The sequence below is a fragment of the Chelonia mydas genome, chromosome 22 (assembly GCF_015237465.2).
Source record: "Chelonia mydas isolate rCheMyd1 chromosome 22, rCheMyd1.pri.v2, whole genome shotgun sequence".
Classification (NCBI taxonomy): Eukaryota; Metazoa; Chordata; order Testudines; family Cheloniidae; genus Chelonia; species Chelonia mydas.
Window position 1 is genome coordinate 11,672,201 of NC_051262.2, and position 20,715 is coordinate 11,692,915.

The 20,715-nt window shown below is 46.5% G+C and overlaps 1 long non-coding RNA gene across 7 annotated transcripts; it reads left to right on the top strand.

Annotated features, from left to right (window-relative positions):
- The first annotated feature begins 1,522 nt into the window (after positions 1 to 1,522).
- Positions 1,523 to 20,669, top strand: LOC114021125. 7 transcript variants are annotated; one of them, XR_006287075.1, is made up of 9 exons: positions 1,523 to 1,613; positions 2,357 to 2,501; positions 8,316 to 8,435; positions 9,332 to 9,540; positions 9,994 to 10,135; positions 12,581 to 12,723; positions 14,309 to 14,429; positions 15,953 to 16,063; positions 17,171 to 20,669. It is a non-coding gene; the product is annotated as an uncharacterized LOC114021125 (long non-coding RNA). The 7 variants fall into 7 exon arrangements; XR_006287074.1 differs by adding an exon at positions 7,866 to 7,993 and having other exon boundaries at positions 2,429 to 2,501; positions 9,994 to 12,723; XR_006287072.1 differs by having other exon boundaries at positions 9,994 to 12,723.
- Positions 20,670 to 20,715: the final 46 nt, after the last annotated feature.

Here is a 20,715-nt window from a genome sequence, read left to right on the forward strand (position 1 = left end):
GAGTAATGGGCAGGGTTATTTTAGCACCTGTCTTCAGCGCCCAGCCAAAATGGGGCAACAATAGGACAAGGTTGGAGCTGGCAGGTCTTTACAGGTTGCTTGTAACGCAGTGTAACTCAGTTCATCATATGTCGAGCCGGGCTTTCTGCGACCCGTCAGCAAGGACAGTGGCCGGTAAATCACGCCTTACGGCCCCCTGTTGAGTGCAGTTATATTTAGTGCATTTACTTGACTATCGTTAAAACATTGTGTGTGTCTGGGTAACTGGGAATGACAATAAGAAACAAGGCCCAGATCTCTGTCATTGGTCCAGCTGTGCAGGCTACAGCTGCATGTTTAACATGTTATTCTTTATATCTAACCTCTACCCCATCTCACGTTTTGACCAAAACAAGGAGGTAATCAGCTGAAAGGGGGCTTTTCCTCAAAGGAAAATGTTATAGATTTATCAGCTCCACCCCCCTTCTTTCCCTCTCACCTCCTTTTCCAAAGTGACTTGCAAGAAAAGAGATTCTTTTGCTTCTTGATGACAGAGCTGGAGGGCCTGAAAGTTCCCCTCGTGCCCTCAGAAAACACCCCTTTTCAGTGTTTTAACTTAAAAATAAAATCTGGTTTTGGTGGCAGTCTCCTTGGAGGAGCAGCAAACTGCAACCTGGGGGACTATTTAGAGACCTTTTCTCCCACCTGTTCAAGGAACATTTCCGTTCAGTACCTATTACAAAAATCCGTTCATTTCTCTGTTCCTTGGATTTCACTTCTTTGCTGCTTATGATGCCATTATCACATAGTGCTTGTCTGTTTCCAGTCAATTTCGCTTGGGCTGGGTTAGCTGAGCCCTCCGCTCAATGTAGAGATTCTTACAGGTCAGGAGCTCTGAAAAGCAGATTAGAAAACACCATACACATTTTTTTTGGAAAATCCTATCAGACTACCTTTACACATCAGTCAAAAAGAGGGATATCACCCCACCAGATTCCCTTTGTGGACCAGCATCCAGACCCTCCAGTTAGCTCATGTCTGTTCAATTCCCATAAAATACAGCATCCACCCACTTTCCTCAGTACTCAGTTATTCATTAGTACCAATCATCTCAGTCCTCCCTCAGAGTTTTTGATTATAGAATTGCACCATAGGCCCCGCCAAATCTTCCCATCTGTATCCATACTAATAGTTACCTAAAGCTGGGTGCATTTAAAGCACCAGCTGCTGTAAGGGAGAAGTCATGCTTGGTGTATACTCATCATATCTTTAATAATAGCTCTGATTTCAACAGCTATTTGTACTGTCTGGATTATGAAAGTGAAGTATTGCTGCCCCATCTCACTGCATCCAGGCCTCTGATTGTTGGCTGGATTTTGATCTTTGCAGGTTACAGGCTGTGACAGGGTGTGCATACCCTGCACTAGGCAGGAAAGGGTTAATCCCCCACTATGGGCTGAGAAAGCCCCGCCCCTCAGACCGTGCTGGGCATGCTCCAAATGCTGTGCTAGTATAAAAGGAGAGCAGCTCAGCTCAATCTGGTCTGACTACCAAGGAGGAAGGATATGTGGTGGAGATCCTAGTGTAGGAGCTGGAGATCCTGTTGCCCTATGGACTGCAGCTTCAGGAGCCTGGTAGGAAGTGACCCAGGGAGAGTGAGTGCTATCTCCCACCCATCTATGGCTAGCATGTTGAGGTTGGATTCCCTACTGACCCAGTGGTGGATCACTCTGCCTTTGTTAGGGCACTAGGTTGGGATCCAGTGGAGTCAGGTTGGCCTGAGTCTCCCTACCCTGGCTGCCACCCCAGCTGGTGGTGGCCACTGGATCTAGCTGCTAGGCCATGCTGCCCTGCACCTGAGGGCTGTGGTAGGGACTCTGGGACACCTCATTGTGGTGATGCCCAAGACAGTCTGGTAGACTGTAACTGTGGTCTCAGGACACCCACTATCCACCCTGCCAGGAGATAGGGTGTGCCTACACTGCACACAGCCCCAGAGATAAATGTTTTGAAATTACAAAAAATAAAAGCTAGTGTTCCTGGAGCAGCCCTTAGCAGCCACGTTTTCCTGAGGCACAAAGGGCAGGTAGGCACCCTACTCCACTTTGTGCCTTTGAAAATCCACCCCTGCCCCTGATCTGCAGAATGAGCTTGGATTATTGTCATTTCCTCCCAGGAAACTTTAGCTGAATAAAGAAAACCATCCCTTGTACGGGCAATTGTAGCTGCATGAGGCTCAGATGAGCAGACTCTCTCCCATTGGGGTACTGAAGGTGCTCCAGTCTGCAGGGTTTGTAACCTTATTGGGGTGGGGTGGGAAACTGGACTAGGTTAGACAGTAAGGAGGAAAGGTGTTTACTCTAGTTCCTCCTTCTAGTGCCCCACCCCAGACACCAGCATCCTATGTAGAGTGGAGACGATAGTACAAAAACACTTTTGAAATACTCAGCAGGAAAGAAGAAATTTGGGGAAGCAGTACCATGCAGTATGATGACACCCATGGCCCAAGCTGCCCCTGTGAGGTAAGGGGACTTAGCTAACAACTGTGATTAACTGTATGTTGTTCGTTTCTACTTCATGTGTTCCATCTCTCAGACCAAGCGGCTTTTGATCCTAATTGCTCCCTGTGGGGGCAAGTTCCTTCATAGCTCCTGCCACCAGTAGGTAATTGCTGTTTTGTTAGCAGAAGTTGTGCTCCAGCTGTGTTACTCTTTACTGGGGAATTGTGATTCGGAGCACATCTTTTTAAACAGAAGGGGGTCTGTCCTGCTTGCTTATTCAGAGTCCCTCTGAGAATCGCTCTTCAGTCAGGCCTGTGTCTTTATGCCACTTTAGCACCTGTCCGGTCCCCACTTTAAACAGCTACACAGCTGGCCTGCTAGATCGTGCACCCACATCTTAAACAGGCCATGAGCTTTGAACAATCAGTCCTTCTAAGGCGGGGTGGGCAAACTATGGCCCAGGGGCCACATCTGGCCCTTCAGATGTTTTAATCCATCCCTCGAGCTCCTGACAGGGAGCAGGGTCCAGGGCTTGCCCTGCTCTGTGTGGCTCCTGGAAGCAGCAGCATGTCTCTCTTCCAGCTCCTACGCATAGGGGCAGCCAGGGGCTCTGCATGCTGCCCCTGTCCCAAGTGCTGCTCCCACAGCTTGCAGCCAGTGGGAGCCGTAGGGGCGATGCCTGCAGACAGGGAAGTGTGCCTAGCTGCCTGGCTGTGCCTCCGCATAGGAGCTGGCGGGGGGGACATGCCGCTGCTTCAGGAAGCTCCCTGAAGTGAACACCACCTGGAGCTCTGACACCCTCCCCAGCCCTGATCCCCCTCCCTCCAAACCCCTTGGTCCCAGCCCGGAGCACCCTCCTGCACCCCAGCCAGAGCCTGCCACAGCCCAAAGCCCCCTCCCACACCCTGAACTCCTAATTTCTGGCCCCACCCCAGAGCCCATTTTCCCAGCTGGAGCTCTCCCCAGTTTCATGAACATTCATGGCCCACCCTACAATTTCCTTATCCAGATGTGGCCCTTGGGCCAAAAAGTTTGCCCATCCCTGTTCTAAGGAAATGAAGTTGACCGCAGTGGGGCCAATATTCTTGGTATTGTCTCCTCCCTGGTGCCCCACAGACAGAGCACCTGCTGTCAGAACAATAAAGCACTTGCCCTCCTGGCAGTCAGTGATTGCTTCCATCTAAGACCCTCCACTCACCTGCTGAGTGAAGCCACCTCCCACTCCAATCAAAACTTGCCTAGCCCAGGTGAAATTGGCTGGAAAAAGACAGGCACTACGGCCAGAAGTTGAAAGGTATTTAGGTGTCTGCAGATTAAGATAAGCAAACTAGTGAAGTATTCAAAAGCTTGTAACTCCCATTGATTTTTTTTGGTAGGAGTTGGGTGCCTGGCCACTTTGGAAAGTCTCCTTAGGTGCCTAAATACGTTTTAGAATCAGGTTTTTAATTTAATAATTTCTTCAGTACTGGGCTGGGAAGGTAATACTGGTATTTTTCCTCCTTTCAGTGCCAGCTTCAGCCTGAGCTCTTATCAGATTCCAAAGGTGTGACCTACTTGTACTAGCACAAGTCACGCTTTGCCCTGGTGCAGCGTGTCTACAGCAGGGGTTTGCCAAGTGTAGCTACACAAGTAGTTTAACTCCTTGTTAGATGAGCTCATTGTTTGCTAATAACTGTTAATGATTCTGTTTCCAAGAGCCAGAACATAAACACAGATGCAGGTGAAAAGCTTTGTGCCAAGTTAACTCTGTAATTGCAGGATTTACACACCCTGGCCCACATGTTTACTATAAAACTTTTCTCTTACTATCCCCATCTTAGATTACTCTCCATGATTTATGAGGCTTGCTTTCTTGCACATTCCTCCGTTTTTGCCATTAAAATGAACTAGTTTAACAAAACCAGAAAGTGGAACTGACAAGGCTGAATGGAAACCTTTATTTTTAAAATTAAAAGCATTCTAAATATTTTATGCCAGTTTTTTTACTGAGTTTGTCATGTGCAGCCTAAACAAAACCTTAAAATGAAGCGTTCCCCTGCGATCCCTAAAACTGGGGAAAGGGCCAGGCTGTCTGAGATAACCAGGGTCAATTTTAGTGTTTCTCTTTTAGTCCCAGCTCTGCCACAGACCTGCTGGGTGACCTTGGGCAAGTCATGTGCCTGCTCTGACTCATTTCCCTATCTGTAAAATGGGGCTACTTGTGACGGGTTGGATTACAGAAACCCCCTTGGGGCTGCCAACTGATATGCCAAGACTACTTCTGCCCCTGCCTTGCCTGCTAGCTTGGAACTTCAGAACCCTGCCTGGTTGTGCCAGACACGCTTACTGGCCACAAACACAGACCCAGATCTGAACTACATCCCACAAACTGCAAGCTTAACTGAAAGCGGCTTAAGAAGCGTTCCTGTCTTTAACACAGACGCCCAACTTTCAATGGGGTTTAAAATCCCAAATAAATCTGTTTTTACCCTGTATAAAGCTTAGCCAGGGTAAATGCAAATTGTTTGCCTTCTAAGATTGATAGAGATGCACAGCTGTTTCCCCCAGGTATTAATACATACTTTGGGTTAAATAATAAGTAAAAAGTGATTTTATTAAATACAGAAAGTAGGATTTAAGTGGTTCCAAGTAGTAACAGCTAGAACAAAGTGAATTACCAAGCAAAATAAAACCCACAAGTCTAGGCCTAATACAGTAAGAAAACTGAATACAGATAAAACCTCACCCTTAGAGGTGTTCCAGTAAGATTCCTTTTATAGACTTGTCTCCTTCTCGTCTGGGTTCAGCAATCACTCACCCCCTGTAGTTACTGTCCTTTGTCCCAGTGTTTTTAGATAGCCTCTCCACCCCCAAAGGGAAGGAGTACTTGTGGCACCTTAGAGACTAACCAATTTGAGCATAAGCTTTCGTGAGCTACAGCTCACTTCCCCCAAAGGATATCTCTTGAGCCAGCTGAAGACAAAATGGAGGGGTCTCCTGTGGTTTAAATAGGCTCTCTTGTGGATGCACACCCCTCCCTCTCCCTGTGTAGAATCCAGCTACAAAATGGAGATTTGGAGTCACATGGGCGAGTCACATGTCCATGCATGACTCAGAATTTACAGGTAGCAGCCATTGTTTACATGCTACCTTGAATGTCCTCAGGCAGACTATTTATGTGGATTGGAGCCTTCCAAGATCCATTGTCCATTAAGTGTTTGTTTGTTGGGCACTTAACTTGCACATTCCTCTCAAGAATCTGACCAAATGCTTTACTCAGGCTACTTGCATCCGATGAAGTGAGCTGTAGCTCACGAAAGCTCATGCTCAAATAAACTGGTTAGTCTCTAAGGTGCCACAAGTACTCCTTTTCTTTTTACGAATACAGACTAACACGGCTGTTACTCTGAAGTTAGTCTCTAAGGTGCCACAAGTCCTCTTTTTTTAAGGCTGCTTAGAAATCAAGCAAGTACACAGCCAATATTCATAACTTTGAACACAAATGATACAGGATTACAAATAGGAGGAATGTAGTCAGTAGATCATAACCTTTAGAGATATTACATGGCAGTGTAGCATACAACATTTCAGTTATGTCCTATATACATTAACATATTCCCATAAAGCAGCATGGGGTGCAACATCACAATACTTACTGCTTTGTAAAGCAGTTTGAGATCAAAGCATGAGAAGTGCTACATAGCAGCTAGGTATTAACACTGGATCAGGAAAGTATTGGTTAGAATTAGAGGGCTTGCACCAGGTTTGAAAGTCAAACCAAAACAAAGTATCTTCACAACATTAAATAGACTTGCATTTTGAGTCACAGGGCTGGTATTGTTAACCCCCAGTAATGTCACTATACCTTACTTGTATCCCATTTGGCGTCTACTTAACCAGCATGGGGACCTGCTGTGTTACTTTATAGACTTGAAGCTTAGGGGTCCCTATGATCTAGCTTGATTACTGCATAACACAGGTCAGACAACATCACCCAATAATCTCTCTCCATCAATCCCATAACCATATGATATAATATGAGCTGGCATGTGCATCTACGTCATGCACTCAGAACTGTTCAGCTGTGTCATATGCCCTATAGTGCCAGTAGCTCAGTTTCCTTCATTCAGTGAGTGGGGGACTATGCTTTTTGGAAGAGATCAGAGTTCTTGCCCTAATATTATCCGCATGGTCATGCCTGGCATAAAGACAACTGTGAAGTTATCAGATTGTGGACTTATAACTTTATAAGAGCTTCCAGGCCCCTCTCTATCCAGGATTATAAAGTGTTCATGGCAACCTTTGTGGGGGCTACCAAATACTAGTGCCAGCCAAGACCTGCATTAGTCAGCAGTGGAGACACTGGCATAGATGTCATTTGAAAATGACATGTTTTTAAGTATGGTGTTGAAGAGAAATCCTTTTTTACATGTCAGGATTTTTTGACAGACCCTGGGAACTTTGGCACATCCTTTGCTGTGATAGTAATCTGTAGTCTATCAGCTGACAAGCCTGCAATTTTTAGCTTCAGCCTAGAGTAAATTAAAAAGCCTCTGTTACCTTGAAAATAGGTTTATAATGGAAATAGCATATCTAAGACTGAGCTGCTGTCTGGAATAAGTTGCTCTAGGCAGATTGAAAAATCTCTCTAGTGGATAGATCAATTTACATTTTCCACTGTACACTAGGCCAGGTAATTGGCTTTCAGTACAGGAGCTCCCCACACTGATCCTAGGTGTTCAGTTCAGAAGCTGCTTTGCACAGTTAGAAATGAGCAGAGGGGAAATTAGAGGAAGCCGTTCTAGTAAGGGAAGTGGCTAGATACCTGCTCCCTTTCCAGGACATCTTGCCGCTCGCCCCCATGGCTTCCCTGGGCAGTCCAGCTACCTGATGCAGGATTCGAGGGGAAATGCCCCAGTGCTGCACAGAAGTGTCCATTAAGTGTGAGATCCATGCACAAGGAGGGGCTGGAAGGGGGCTGCAGGCTGACATCCTTCCCCTTCAGCTTCCACAGGAATCAGTGGAAAAGTACAGAACCTAGCTTTTACCTCTTGCACAAAACCTTGCTCCATCTGAGCCCCCCTCCCTCAGTGAAGGGGGGTTGCGGAGCCAGCGGCTAGCTCAGGAGTACACGCAGCATGGTTTCAATGGGGCTGCATTGCCCAGGAACAAGAGGCTCAGGGTCCTAACACTTTGCAGATCCTAGCAGGGATGGGGTGGAGGTAAAGGAATGGTCATTCCCTGGGGGAACATCACATGTAAGAGCAGGGAAGACTTCCTCCCCTAATCTCCTTGGGTATTGGAAGAGGTGGATCTGGGTCTTGGTTTTCATTCAGGTAAATAGTCAGTTTCCTGAGTACTTTGTTTCTCCTGCAACCTTTTCCTCCGCCTTCTTGGAACATGTAGCCCAGTGCCACTATTCCTCTGACCTCACACAGCTTGCACAGAACTTGGTCGACTTGTATATCTCCCAGCTTCTGTTAGAGGAGCTCATGCCGGATGTGTTCCTGGAGACCTTCGCAGAGTTTATCAAGGTGCATGATGTCCATGCCTCTTGCTCATTCCTTGTTGTATCCAACAGCGATGAATTTCTGGGTGGGGCTTTTGCAGTGCAGAAACCTGTCACAAGACATCAGATTCTAGGCTAGGGTTGTCATGTGGGTCTTGCTGTGACTTTGCATTGTGGGTGGCTGTAGGAGGTGACTTTGATTTCTCTGGTCCATTGTGGATTCCACAACTATTTCAGTGACTGGGATTATAGCAAACAAGTGGCTCTGCGATTAACTGTACATTCATTAGATCACAACTTTTCATCAGAAGAAGAGTCTTGAAACGTTTCCTGTTTTGTCCCTGCAGGGGTTTTCCGTGCATGCAGAAATACACCTGACTTGTATCTAGCTCTTGCATTTGATAGGATCCGAGGAGCAGGCACTGAAGTCCAGCAATGGGGGATCATCAAAGGGGGAAAAAATCCAAGTGAGTGAGTAAATTGTTCCTTGTTTCATTTGAGAATTGAGTGGCTATTCATGGCAAAAGATCATTGATTCAGTAATTTGCAAGAACAGTTGGCAATCTGAACAGTTTGGATTGCAGGAAAGACTGTTTTCTTTGGCCAATAAACTAACTGAATTGTCTTTCTAGAGATTTTGTTGTTGGGGTGAAAACTAGACTCTCACCTAGAGGTAAGGGGCAAGTCTAGGACTTGGGAGCCCTGGGTTCTATTCCTGGCTCTGCCATTTGGCCTGCTTGGGAACCATGGGCAAGTCACTGTACTTCTGTGCAAAAAGACCGTACATGTTAGACTTGAGCATAAAATGTCCTTACCCACTGAGGTTTCAAAAGGCTGGAGCTAAGAGGATGTGCAGATGGGTACTCCTTCAAGGTGCACAGAAACCCAGCATCCCTCTGAATTGTATTTACACTACCGCCCTCACTTTTTTGGATCAGGGCATGCAGAAACACAGCAATGAGGAAGGCAGCTCAGGGCATACTGACTTTTCACAAATGTCGCCAGCTCCAATCCAGCCCAGATCAGTAGCAAGTGAGTCACCATCTGACTATTCAGTGGCTTTGGCATGAGATGAGTTTGATAGGTCTCAGTCCAGTATCTAGTGGGCTAGTGGCCATTTCACAAGAGCCCTTAGCAGTGTGCACTGATTGACACCTTCATTACCAAGTCTCAGCAGAGGGGAGAAACCACTACCTGAGGGGTGGGGTGTCTCAGTCATTATGGGTACATAAGCCAGGAACAAAACCCAAAGACCTTGGCTCTCAGTCCCCTAGACATTCCTGCCTGTGGCAGTAGTTTGAACAGTGACCAGTCAACCCGGTGTTCAGAAAGATAGAACTTTGTTTTTTCACTCTTGTGCCAGGCGTCCTTTAAGGGAGTCCACTTCCACTCTGAAGCATCTTCCTGACTTGTTGCTGGATGAGCTCTTTGTGGAAGTTCTCAGATCTCTCAGCTGATGTCTTCAGAAGTGCCATGAAGGATTTTGTGGATGACTACTTAACCAGGGCTGCCATTTTTGAAAGCATGGACGGAATAGTAACCGAAGTGGTTCAGATGGTCTTGCCTATCATTGTGAGTAAAATGCATGTCTCTATACATACACATGCTCGCATGTGCACAAACACCAGGTTTGAATTTGGAGCTGGTGGAGGATGCTGGACTGACAGCCCTGCAGTGTGAAGCTTTCTAAGTATCTAAAGAACAGCTGTAACAGCCAGTGGCAGGGCAAAGTTCCTCACTGTCTCAGGCTCCCCTTGGGGGGACCACCTCTAATGCTGAGGGGCCCATTTGGTCCTTAGCCTCTTGGCTAAGCCTGCCAGTTCATGCCACATAGACTTCTGGCCATTCCTAACTGGACTTGAAACCAATGGCTTGGGTCACTGAGGCCACTGACCAGCCATCAATGACTCTGGTCAGTAACCAGCTGGGCTGGATATTTTGCCCCATAGTTAGCACTTTTGCTTGGTAGGCTATGATGTCTAATCCCTTCAGATGTAAAAATGTTTTTCTTCTGCGTCGGCTCAGCTCCGAGAGGCTCTCCGAGATGGAATACAAGGCTATTCTCCAAGAGGTCATTTCACAGGTCGTTGAGGAGGACACTAAAGCCTTAGCTCACTCAATCCTCGGTGACTACAACGCCAAGATGATAAATCTGCAGCAAAGCCAGGTACTGTTGAAGCATGTGTGGCAGCATGGGTTATTCCATGTAAGAAATTAATTCGTGTCCTGGTGAGAAACCCACATGGGCCATCAGACCTGACAGCAAGTCACCATCTGGTACAATTGAAAAGCCAAGTTCAATATACAGTACATCCAGAATAGTTCAGTAGGAAGAGCTTTTTAAAGGCTGGACAGACTCAGAGTTATGCATTCTCTTGATTATAAAATTAAACTAAGAGTACTGGACCATGATTAAGAGGCATCATCTCAGTCTGGCTTCATTCAAGTATTGGAATAACTCTCTAACATAGGTTTTGTTAGACATAATAGATAAAACATGCTCACGCCCCAACACTTTCAAACCTGGGGCCTGAAGTTAAGCTCCCCAACAAAAGTGGCCTGATTTTTTTCCCCATAAGTCCCCCCCAAATGCCTAACAAAGATATAGACCCCCCCTCTGTTCAGACACATAGCAAGGGGGTGCCCGGAAGAGCTTGCAATTTCAGTGGACAAGAGACAATTGGGGAAACTGACTCACAAATTGTGATTGGCCCTAGGGCCACACAGGGAGGCAGTGGCAGGGCTAGGAGTAGAACTGAGATCTCCTGACTTGTGGCCCTGTTCTTTGTTTTAAGTCATGAGATAAAATCTCATGAAACTGAAATCTTGCATTTAACATTACAGCCTCAATGCTTCATTATGCTTGTTCACTGTTGGGTAACAGGCCTCCTCCCAGAGGGAAGGACAGGAAGTAAAAGTTGAGTTCAACACCCTTATGAACCATTTATCCATCTGGCTGCCCAGTGCAAGTCTCATCTTGCTCCTCCCATAAACATGTGTTGGGTTTACTAGATGCCAATCAAAAGCCCCCTGGACCAAATACACCCTTGGTAAAACTACACTGACTTCCATGGGGATGAATGAGCCAGGGTCTGTAGATATCTATAATGGAAAAGAGATTACAGATCAATGACTAGCTGACACAATCCTCTTTATCACTTCTGTGTTGATATCACAGGCAACTCAACCCTCCTGTTCTCCCCTGCCCTGTCCCATTCCCCACCACATCTCATCTGCCTTCACACTTTTCTCTTATCACCTCTGAACTAAACCCCATCCTCACCCCCCAAAAATTGTGGCCCTAACATGAGTTGCACTGTTACCTGGGTCACTGCATCACTCATCTGTTTAAATTGAAAGCTGTCTGGTACATCTACCACTCTGCATTCGTACAGTGCCTAGCACAATGGGGCTTGAATCTTAGTTGGTCCTGAGGCACTACTCTAAGCTTGAATAGTCATAAGACACTCACACAAGCTTTCTCAGCAAAGCAATAGTGGGAAGCATGTGGGGTTTCCTATTGATCCCTTCATTTGCTGTGGGGGCAGAGACCAGCAGAAAGTGACTTTCCTCCCAGTTACACAGAACCCAGGCAGACCGCCCTTAAAGGAAAAACCACCTCACTACTGAGGAGGTGGAAAGGCACAATGTGAAAAGCTCTTTGGCTGGGCACTAAAGTAGAAACAGGACTTGACGTGCTGAGTCACTGGCAGGTGAGGTATAGATTACACCCTGTCATATGGCAGGAACCCTGGTGTGTATTGTCATGGATTACCATGTCTCTGAATAGACATCTTACAGTGTACAGGAAGTTTGTTTGGGGAGATTACGCTGCCCTGTCTGATATGCAAATGCATATAGATGGCTGCATTACACTAGAGGACAATAGGAATGGCTCTTTCTACTCCTTTTCTCTTTCCAAGTAATTAGAGCTTGAAGGACTGAGCCTGGGCTGAATGATGGGCCATGCAAGTGAGCCACATTTCTAAGCAGTGAGGAGATGGGCTCGCTCAGCACAGCAAGTAGAGTGGAACAAACACCCCTTATTGTGCTCCAAGAGATTACAGGGAATATTTGACTGAAAAATATTAATTGGAATTGCAGCTTTAAGACAGTGTGCATGGGGGAGAGGCATTTTTTCCTGCAGAGAGACTCTTTACCAAATTAGCCCTTAGAACAGTGAGTGCAGACATTCTCATGGTAGCCTAACAGCTTGACCTGCTTATCAGCCTAATGTACCTTCTCATTGCCAGGTCCCTTCCTCTTCCCACATCTCTCCTGCTGTCCCCCACCTGCCTCCCTGTGGTGCTATTTCTTTGTAGACACAGGGCTTAGAGGCCCCAGCTGAGATTCAGGGCCTGTACAACAGTCCCTCCCCTGAAGATCTAGTGGTTTAAATAGACCAGATCAACAAAGGGTGGAGACAGGACAGGCTGCTATCCCCATTTTACAGATGGGGGAACAAAGGCCTGGAGAGATGAAGTGGCTGAATCTGTAGCAGAGCTAGGAATTGAACCCATATCACCTGAGTGCCCCTCCACTGAACCACAAGCCTGCCCTTCCATGTGTTCCCAGGGGTTCTGTCCCCCCTGCCCAGCAATCTGTTCTGCAGGTCACATGCCAAGCACAAAACCAGGAGGGTTTTCTGCAGCAGGAGAAGAGCATGATGAGACTTCCTCCAGTGAACTCGCCTAAACTGCCCTGGGCAGAGCTATCTCTGCTTCCAGACTAGAGCCCTCTTCTACAGCACAACTTGTAAGCCCTCAAATACACCAGGATTCCAGAGGTTGAGCCGCCTGGGAATGGGTTTGATTTTTTGAGGGTTAAAGTGATCCTCAGCCTACCAAGCGATGAGCTGCTTACCTTTGGTGCTCCTGCTCCACTTGCCCTTTGGAAAGAGGAAAGCTTTACAATAGCTGAACAAATCTTTACGCTCCAGTTTCCTTTTTGTGAATATAAGGCTACAGAACCAAACTTGGCAGTTTCACTTCAGGGACTGTACAAACATTTGCTCTGGTGGTCATGTTGTAGATATTAAAGGCCGAAAGTGCCTTGATCTCTTCCTGCATCTGGGCCAGGGGACCTCCCCTGCTCACTTCCACACACAGCCCATAACTTCTGTTTTAGCCTGCACTGGAGAGCTCATCTGCATTGAGCTCCCCTGCTCTCCCCCACCAACCCAGAGTTTTGCTTTGTTTCAAAGGGTGCAATTGTTACTACCCTTTCTGTGGTCAGTCAGTAAAATGACTCTGGGCCCCTGGTGCTCAGCTGATAAACTCTGCCCTGCCCCTTCCACAGCTGACCCAGCTTCAGTTATTGGGCCCTGGCTGATTAGCTGTATTGCCCATGTCTGAGCTAGGGACTCAGAATTGCTCCAGGGGTATTCATATTTCTAGCAAACTGGAGAGCATGGGACAGCTCTTCTGCACAGCTTTGGCATCCAGTGATATGGTTTAACCTGCTGTGGGGCAGCCCCCCTCCCCTCAGTGGCACAGAGCAGCTGTAGCGGACCCTTTGCCTAGCCTTCTCCAGGGCCCATCTTAACTGGCGTGTCCAGGGGCAAGGGGGCTGTCTGGGTGGGGCATCTGCACTCTTGTGTAGCCTCAAGAAGCCAATGCACCTGGGAGCAGAGGGGCAATTCTGTTTCATGGAGATTTCAATATTCTGACCATTGGGTTCGTTCAGATTTCAGAACAAAACCCCAAAATTTCAACGTCCTTCATGAAAGGAATGGAGCTCTGGCTCCAGGGCAATTGAGTCTAGTGGGCAGACTGCCCCAGAGCTGTGGGCCCTGGAAGCCCTGAGGTCCTGACTCCCCATCAGCTCGCCAGGCAGGCTGGGGAGGAGCCACAAGCCTGGATTCTCAGGGTTTCCAGTCTCTCAGTTCCCCACCAGGCTAGCAAGGAGCTGGGCAAGGGCACTGGCAGGAAACAAGAGGTTTCTGATGCAACCTCATCAAAAATCCATCTCCCTGAAACATTTTGATTGGGGGGGGGGCGGGGGGGGAGTCTTGTTGGAATTTTGTCCACAAAAGTGGCTCCAAGGCTGCTACAGCTTACCCCCCCCAGGGATCAGTCCCAGAATTGGGATCACTGCAGGCATGGCATTAGGAGGGCGTTGCCTGCTTGCCACCAAGCTCTGGATAAACTCAAAGGGTGTTTTAAATCCAGGGAGCCTGATGCTTTTGCAAGCAATCTCAAACAAGCTCCCAGCAGCCTTTTTAGGCCATGCATGTGAGCACAGCTGGCAGAATGGGGCAGTTGTCTCCAGGAGCAGCAAAAAAGGTTCTGAACGACTGCCAGAAAACTGTTCCTTTTGAAAAGTAAGGCTTCTCTTTCAGATTACAGTAACTGCTAGTAAACAACTTATTGACACCTTTCTTCTGGAGCACTTGATCGGAATGACTAGTACATATGACCCTGGATTTGGAGGGAAGGAGCACTCCAGTGTCGTTTTAGCAAGTGAGTGAACAGCTGAGAAGGAGCAATTTCTGCACCCTCTTAAACATCATACGTAGTGCTTATTTAACACCTTCAATGTGAGCATCCAACATGCAGTTTGAAGACTGCTAGCCTTGCAACACCTCTATGAAGTAGGCAAATATTGTTACCTTCTCAAGGGAGGCAGCATGACCTAGTGGGTAAGGCACTGCAGTAGCAGTCAAGAGACCTGAACTCTGACTGTGGGCAAGTCACTGCCTCAGTTTCTCCCATAAATGGGAATAATGACACCTGAAGTGCATTGAGATCTCAACAGGTGCTATCTATGAACTAATAGTATCAAAGACAGCAGGTCTGAGCTTGACCCTTTAATATCTGGATGGCAGGGTGCCCAATTAACAAAACTTACAGCAGGGTTAAGTGACTTGGCCAAGGTCAAACTGCAGGTCAGTAGCAGAGTTGGGGGAGAATATTGTAATCCCCAGATCTAACCACTACATGTGCTCCCTCCTATAACTTAAAACTGCAGGGGCACTTCTCTCCTCTGTAATTTCCATTTAATCCTTTGATCTGAACTCCCCGTTTATTAGTAAGAGCGGCTTTGGAGGAACATCACTAAAAAGGGAAGCCGAGGGTGTTTAAGTTAGTGGCTAGAGGAAGTAAACAGGACACCTGGTTCTATTCCCTGCTCTGATCACTGGCTCACTGTCCAGATCACTTTACCTGTATCCATAACGTTACTACTTTGATTTTGCACTAGCACCCAAGTGGGTGCAGTATAGTAGGTAAAATGTGCCCCAAAGATCTTCCACTTGAAGGGCTCAGCCTAGCTCCTATACTGAGGCCAACAGCCATAAGATGAGGCCCAAAAACATACATGGCTACAGTGCAGGAGCCACACAAGCATGGCTTATTTTCATTAAACCTGAAATGCTCCATAGGGTAGAGGGCTTTTTCAAAAACAGGCACCATCTCTATATACTAGTCTTCTAGCCACAGGGTGTTTGAGGCCCAATTGTTTGTAGGGTGCTTGGAGATGCTCAGAGGAAAGGCACTACTTAAATCTGCTTATGTGAACAATGAGAGAGACACTATTGTAAGCTTCTCAGGGCAGGACCCATCTTTCTGCTTTGTACAATGCCTAGTACAACCGGGTCCTGGTCTGAGACTAGGGCTCCTAAGCACCACAGTCATAGAAAATGAATAATACATGGCACAATCATCCGCTTTGGTTTGTGGGAGGTTTCAGGGGCCTAACCTGTCTGGATTAGGACTGCAGTATATTGTTGGGTACAGTGACTAATAGGCTCAATCTCACATGTCATTAACATCAGCAGAACCCCTCTGTGCTGGTTGCTTTCCTTTACCTCATGCAAGAAAGGTATGCAGAACCAGGCCCTTAAATGGAGGACTGGAAATGCTGTTTGTGTCTACAACTAGAAAGTAACCTCTGCTGATTTTCTCTCCTGCCATCCCCACCCTGATGTGGGTCCTCCCCACTGCTGCTCAAACATCTTACCTGAATCCTTTTTTTCTCCTCCCAGGTTGGATGTTTGATATTCTTGTCAGGCAGTTCTTTAGCATTCAGGAGCAGCAGCAGACTACCTCTGAAAATGTTCCGCTGGGAGATTTCCATCAAAGCTTTTATTGAGGTGGTAAGTAACCTCATATTTAGAGGTTGATTTTTGCTGTCTTGTAGCTCCCCCTGTACAGCAAGGTGGCGGGGGGGGGGGGGGGGAGAAATCCCCCAAGTACCACCAGGGCTAATTAAGGATGAAGGGTTGATTGTAACACAAGGGATTATACAGAGCAGTACTTGTAGTAATTTTGTTTTCTGCTGAACCCACCCTGCTCTCTCCCCCATATTTAGATAGACCACCACTAATATTCTGAATTCTTTTTAACCCTTAGGATGCTCAGTGTCCTCTCCTCCCCATGCCTCTTCTAGACTATACTCTTGTCCTTCTCCAGAAGGTTACATCACTCTGCATTTCAGCCCTTTATCCTTCAGAGGCAGCTGTACTGAGTACCACACAGCTAGCTGTGTGGGAGCCCTTTTTTGTAGGTGATGCCATACACCACAGATCCCTTTTTCTCTGCACAGGCATTAAAGATCCCACAGCACATCTCATCACAATAGGCATTTGCCCAGGTGCTAAGTGATGGCATTTCATGGTTTCCAGGGTACAGTCCTCAAAATGACACCTGGCACACAAGAAGGTAGTACCTTTGCTTGACAGGAACATAGCATTATTTCAGAGTTGACTCTGAAGATCAGGTTGAATCTGAAGGCCCAAAGGCTGCACAATTTCAGGATGAATTCAGGGTGAAGTTGTCATACTACATCTATTATCTGGAAATAGCCACTAGATGGCAATATAGTAAGCAATTTTAAATTTATTGCTACACTAAAGGAACAATAGACCCTAAAATCCTTAATTTGTAAGTTTTTTCCTGTGCCTTCAGGTTTTTATTTTTCAAGACTATAGCACCTTCACTGCCTCAGATCTGAAGGGATATTATGTTTTGTCTTGGATTACTCCAGAGACACACAATTCTTCTGTTAAAATCTGAAACAAAAGCTGTAGTTTGAGTCATCTCTGAAAATTGGATCCATCTTTTGAGCATGTTGTCTCCTTTGTTTAGCATCACTTGCTAAAATATCTTAGTTTAAATAAAGCATTAAGCTCCCTTTTTCTTCCAGATCAGCTCCCAACCTCGCTTTCTTTCATATTAAGTCTGGGATTTCTCTTGTCTTTCAGGCTTTAGATGTTATCTTGACAGAACTAAATAAACTAGCAGAGGAAGACATGGAAGATCTCCTGGAATATGAAAGGGGAGTACAGGCAGCTGGCTCCATGTCTTAAGGGCTGCTTTCCACAGAACTAAACAGTAAATGCACCTGCCTTAACAAATGGATATCAACAGGCAATGAACAAATTCAGGCTGGAAGTTAGGTTTCTAACCATGTGGGATGGGGGTGGGAGACAAGGTTCTGGAACAGCCTCCCAACAGGAGTTGTGGGGCAAACAACTTAATTCTCTTGAAGAGACAGATGGGCACATTTATGAATGCAATTAGATGAAGGAACTGCTTGGGGTGCTCAGCGACAGGGCTCAGCATGTCTGTCTTATATTCCTAAAATTGAGGCTTCAGGTTTCAGTTGGCCATCAGCAGTGGCAAGGAGGGGATATTCCAATCGCCCTCTCTACCAGTGCATTGTTTCTCTCCCCTTCCTCTGAAGATCAGGGCCATCAAGGGAGAGGGCTAGGGCTGTGAGGTAGCACCAAGCATTCTCTCAGGTGCTGGAGTGGCTGGTTCTTGCTCACATGCTCAAGGTCTGATTGCCACTTGAGGGGGTCAGGAAGAAACTTCCCCTGGTCAAATTGTTAGTGACCCTGGGGGGTTTCACTTTCTGCAAGGGGTGAGCAGGTCACTGTCCAGGATTATCTGGATCTCTCTCCATTACTTCCCTGCCTGGGTGGGGACCTTGGCACTAGTGCATCTCAATCTCCCCTATTCTCTGTGTGGCTCATAATAGTCTAGTCTCCTCAGGGCTGCAATACTTCTAATTCCAGTGCTTTGGTTAAGGGCAGGTACAGGGTGGTCCTCGTGGCCTATGATATATAGGAGGCCAGCCTAGGTGAGCTAGTGGTCACTTCTGGCCTTTACCTCTACAGCAGTGTTCCCATGAGAACAAACATCACCATCACCTGTTTGCTATAAACATGCATAGCTACACTAGACCTTACTTTGGTATTTGCAATATACTCATGAAGACATAGTGCCCATTAAGCCTTACTTTACCATGAGGATCTCTTCTCCCCCAGGAGAGGCAATACACCCCCTTTCCAAATTCTCACCTCACCTTTCACTCCCTCCATAAGACAGCCAATTCCAGCCCAGCTGTATTACCTTTACAACCCTTTCCCTTACTGCTGTTTCCCTCACCTCTGTTTTAGGCATCCATGCCCTTCCCAACCCCATCTCCCCAAAGATCTAATCCCACTCTGTTCATCACAGGAGTAACACTTCTCCAGTGTGGTGAGGTTTTCCTGCAACAGCAGGAAAGGGGTGATGTGGGATGTGATCCTGTTTCCATCAGCTAACAGAAACCCTGCCCTGATATCCAGACTAGGCTCTTCTCAACACCCCCATCCCCTAAGTACATTGAGATCTACAGACAACAAGTGCCATCTATGAGCTAATAGTATCAAAGACAACAGGTATGAGCCTCACCTTTTAATACCTGGATGGCAGGGTGCCCAATTAACAAACAACTTACAGCAGGGTTAAGTGACTTGGACAAGGTCAAACAGGTCAGTAGTAGAACCACGTGTCCTGTTTACTTCCTCTAGCCACTAACTTAAACACACTCCGTTCCCCTTTTTAGTGATGTTCCTCCAAAGCCACTCTTACTACTAAATAGGAAGTTCAGATCAAAGGATTACATGGAAATTACAGAGGAGAGAAGTGCCCCTGCAGTTTTAAGTTATAGGAGAGAGCACATGTAGTGGTTAGATCTGGGGATTACAATATTTTCCCCCAACTCTGCTACTGACCTTAGAGCTTGTCTACACACAGAGTTATTCAGGAACACCTGCTACACTTAATTCACATCCAACCTTAATCAAAATCGACTTTCAAATGTAGACAAGCCCCTAAGGCTTTGTCCATGCTGAGCCGGTACAGATTAGACACAAGCATTTTTACCACTGTCACCTGGCTATAATGTCTTCTTGCAATATCTAAGAGAAGTATATCCTCTAAAATGCACAATGCAAGTAGCTGCATCAGCCAAATACTCCACAAAATAGGGTTGTTTTCTTTCCTCACTTGTGTCAGTACAAAGAAGGTTTAGTCCCTTTATTATGCTGCTGTTTTATGCATCAGCTAGATTTCAGCATGCAAAATTAAACTATCATTGCTAGAAAAGAACCATATTACTCAGAGCCCAGCAACTGCTGGCTCCTTCATCAGATTGCATAAGAGGAATTCACATGCAGTGAAAAAAGGATCGCTAAATATTACATGACAGTTCCCTCCTCCTGTTATGTGCCTTTCTACACTTCACTGAGATAGCTTATCCTCCCAGATTTGTCAACATGCTGGGGAAATAGGTTCTGGCATAAAATACAAGTTGCCTGCGTTTCCCTCAATGACATGGTATTGCACAGAGGAAGATACAGAGGCGCTATTCCCGTGATCTCCTTTGAATGATTTAGGTGTTTGCGTTTCCTAAAAGCAATTTGGCTTAGGAGCGCTACACTGGAAATTTTCTTCCTCCAAGGCACTTGTCGTCATTCCCTCCAGGAGGCTGCTGCAGTAAAAACATATTGAGCCAGATCCTGACCCCCTGTTCTGTTTGCTTTGCACAACTCTGGTAGTGTTAAGCAGACCGAATGCTGGCTTAAGTGACTCCCTGGTTTAGGATCATAGAACTCTCCTGCACTCCAGCAATCCTCAGGTAGCACAATAGCCCCGTAGAGGGCTGATAACAGCCAGTGCAATTTAGAGCAGCCCTGAGGTTTCTCTACACTGTGCCAAAATCCTGAACTGGGGAAGGACTTGAATGGGGTACCTCTCACCTCCACTTTTCCCTCTCATCTCCACTGAATGCAATTTAGCTGCTACAATCTCAAAGCATTGGCAATCCCCATTTTGCAGATGGCGGCACAAAGAGATTAAGTGAGTGGACAAAGGTCACAAATAGAACACAAACCACCTGCTTTCACCACTAGACCAGGCTTCCTCCTTCAAAGCATAAGGTAGGCAGTGCCAGAACCTTAGGAGAGTTACCAAGAATGTAGTTGATTTCAGCCACCTTCACAGCTGGTGGGTACCTCACTTAAAACAAGACTAAAGCAAGCAAGAAAATCCTCTTCACATATGTTGAGATTCAGAAGGGCCCACAGTGACTTCTGAGCTTCACAGAGGACAGAACAGTCACAAAAGCACACATTAGGTGAATAGATTCCAAGGCCAGAATGTACCATTGTGATCATCTAGTCTGACCTTGTGCATCACCCAGGCCAGAGACCCTCACCCAGCGATTCATGCATTAAGCCCAGTAGCCTGCGGTGGAATTAGTGCACATCTTTCAGAAAGACAACGAGAGTCTTAATTTAAAGACTACAAGTGATGGAAAATGTACCGCATTCCTCGCCCATCTGTTCTAATGGTTAGTTACCCTCTCTGTTAAAATCGTGCATCTTATTTCCAGTTTGATGTTCTTTAACTTGGAATAAAGAATAAGCCCTATCTTTGCATATGAAGTTCATGTGACCGCATGTCCCCAGCTTTAAAT